Source organism: Hyalella azteca, unplaced genomic scaffold (genome assembly GCF_000764305.2).
Source record: "Hyalella azteca isolate HAZT.00-mixed unplaced genomic scaffold, Hazt_2.0.2 contig15136, whole genome shotgun sequence".
NCBI lineage: Eukaryota > Metazoa > Arthropoda > Malacostraca > Amphipoda > Hyalellidae > Hyalella > Hyalella azteca.
In genome coordinates this window covers 50,363-53,742 of record NW_025944997.1, presented here as the reverse complement: position 1 = coordinate 53,742, position 3,380 = coordinate 50,363, and positions in this window count along the sequence as shown.

Here is a 3,380-nt window from a genome sequence, read left to right as displayed (position 1 = left end):
TGACAGATAACGGCTAGAGAGATGACAGATAACGGCCAGAGAGGTGACAGATAACGGCTAGAGAGCTGACAGGTAAAAGCTGGAGAGCTGACAGATAACGGCTAGAGAGTTGACAGATAACGGCTGGAGAGCTGACAGATAACGGCTAGAGAGTTGACAGATAACGGCTAGAGAGATGACAGATAACGGCTAGAGATTTGACAGATAACGGCTAGAAAGTTGACAGATAACAGTTAGAGAGTTGACAGATAACGGCTAGAGAGATGACAGATAACGGCCAGAGAGGTGACAGATAACGGCTAGTGAGCTGACAGATAACAGCTAGAGAGTTGACAGATAACGGCTGGAGAGCTGACAGATAACGGCTAGAGAGTTGACAGATAACGGCTAGAGAGATGACAGATAACGGCTAGAGATTTGACAGATAACGGCTAGAAAGTTGACAGATAACAGTTAGAGAGTTGACAGATAACGGCTAGAGAGATGACAGATAACGGCCAGAGAGGTGACAGATAACGGCTAGTGAGCTGACAGATAACAGCTAGAGAGTTGACAGATAACGGCTGGAGAGCTGACAGATAACGGCTAGAGAGTTGACAGATAACGGCTAGAGAGATGACAGATAACGGCTAGAGATTTGACAGATAACGGCTAGAAAGTTGACAGATAACAGTTAGAGAGTTGACAGATAACGGCTAGAGAGATGACAGATAACGGCCAGAGAGGTGACAGATAACGGCTAGTGAGCTGACAGATAACAGCTAGAGAGGTGACAGATAACGGCTGGAGAGCTGACAGATAACGGCTAGAGAGTTGACAGATAACGGCTAGAGAGATGACAGATAACGGCTAGAGAGCTGAGAAATAAGTTTCATGAAGACAACAAAAAGATCTTCTCATATAACTTTATTTAAAAGCATATCCAGTAACGTTTGATCTTGTTATATTATTCTTAACGGTTCACTAAGACAATGAAAGACTGGATTTCAGTAAATTAGTCGAAGTTTTTAAGTACTAAGCTGGACAGACTTATGAATTTATATCACTTCTTTGCTTAAATCGCAAATTAACTAAGAATTTAAATTGGACTGACTTATTTCCAGTACAGCATTACAGTATTTAAACAGCATTGTCGGTATCATTACAGTATCATCAGTATCATCACAGCAGTCAGTACAGTAACCCCGGAAATTTACCCTGTAATCTGCCACGTCATCGCTACAAATCCCCCGCGGGGCATTGAAGCTTCGCGCCCCCTTGACAGATAACAGCTAGAGAGCTGACAGATAACGACTAGAGAGCTGACAAATAAGATCCATGAAGACAACAAAAAGGATCTTCTTATATAACTTCATTGAAAAGCATATCCAGCAACGTTTTGATCATGTTATATTATTCTCAACGGTTCACTAAGCAAATGAAAGACTGGATTTCTGTAAAGTAATCGAAGTTTTTAAGTACTCAGCTGGACAGACTTATGAATTTATATCACTTGTTTGCTTAAATCGCAAATTAACTAAGAATTTAAATAGGACAGACTTATTTCCAGTACATCATTACAGTATTTATACAGCATCGTCGGTATCATCACAGTATCATAAGTATCCTTACAGTATCATCAGTATTATTACAGTATCATCAGTATCCTTACAGTATCATCAGTATCCTTACAGTATCATCAGTATCCTTACAGTATCATCAGTATCCTTACAGTATCGTCAGTATCATCACAGCAGTCAGTATCATCACAGCAGTCAGTATCATCACAGCAGTCAGTATCATCACAGCAGTCAGTACAGTAACCCCGGAAATTTACCCTGTAATCTGCCACGTCATCGCTACAAATCCCCCCGCGGGGCATTGGCTTCGCGCCCCCCAAACTAATTCCCCCCAACAGCTGGTATGAGTCAGCCGGTAAAATAGTGATATTTTATCAAGTTGTTATTGGAAATTGTATTAAAGGTTATTGATGAAAAGTATAAAACAAATAAAATTGTTTCAAAGGTCATTTTTAACATAAAAATAACTTTCAATGGAAGGTTATCAATGGAAGTTAAAATGCTGGAAAGAGAGTTTCGAAGGATATTTAACGGAAGATATAAAATTGCTTCATTTACAGAGTTCTTTACGATATGGTAATACTAATCCTTCGCTAGTAGCGGCTTCACCTACGTCAGCTATACTTCATCACGGGTTTTCAAGAAATAATATTGAGAAGAATCGTTAATTATTATTAAAAGTCATCAACTTATGAAATATAATTGGCGGTAGGAGTGCGAGGAATGGTTTGCACACACTGAAAACAATGAAAACTTTTCGAAAAATCACACTATTCATACTTAAATAGGTATCCATACTTAAATAGGTACTATCAGTCGATCAATTTCCAATTCGCTGATTTCACATATCGCTGCCGAGGTCATACCAGTGCCAGCAACGCCCTATATGCTTGACGTAAAAGTTGATCATCGTTGATCTAATATCAACTTTTTAGGGTGATTTTGTTAAATCTCATGCAATTGAGTTTAATCCTATAAAGATCCCACCTTTGTAGCGAGTCCAGCTGCTGTGCTCGACCATCTCCTCAGTGTAGGTCCTCTCCAGCAGCAGGAACAGCCATGACCCGATGAGAACATAAAGTGTCCATACCACAGCATACTTAAAACCACTTAAAGCCTCCCCAGTAAAACTGTGGCGGAATACAGGGGTTGGTAAAACCCTTCTAAGTTTATGCCCGCTGCTTGTGAAATTAGTTCCGCTTTGCAGACTCTTTGTACTCTTAGCCGTCAACTGCCGGATCAGGGGCGGCTTGCGTCCCGTGGATTTGGTGTCCATACCCATAGGAGAGAGGCGAAAAGGGGGTAGTAGAGTTTTGGGCGGACAGGCTGAGAAATGGATTACGGAGGTAGCAGAAGTGATTCAAGGTAGGGAAATATCGATATGGTAAAAAATATTGATGTGGTAAAACAAAAATCTATTGCTGTTTCATTAAATTAAAAAGCCTTTTTTAAAGTATGTTTGGTTAATTCAGTTGATTCAAAAGGAGGCTGTCAAGATGTTAAACACTCCATAGCAGCAATGCTGGTTGTCCACAAAAAATCTTCTTCAAATGATAAGCTTCTAGTTTGGGGTTATAAATAAGTTCTCCCAAAGCTTTAAAATAATTATTTTCAGAATATTTTCTGAACAGCCACAGTCAATCAACAACAGAAACTATGTACGACAGCCACAACAAAACCCGCTACAAAACGTCGCGCCGCCTTAGACGAGCAGACGAGACGACAAAAAGCTGCACAATTAGGAGCTGGGACTGCAGCGAAGGACAGCCTGCTTCTTAAAACCTGTTGTCTATAGGTGGATAACTTCTCTGTGAACGCTCT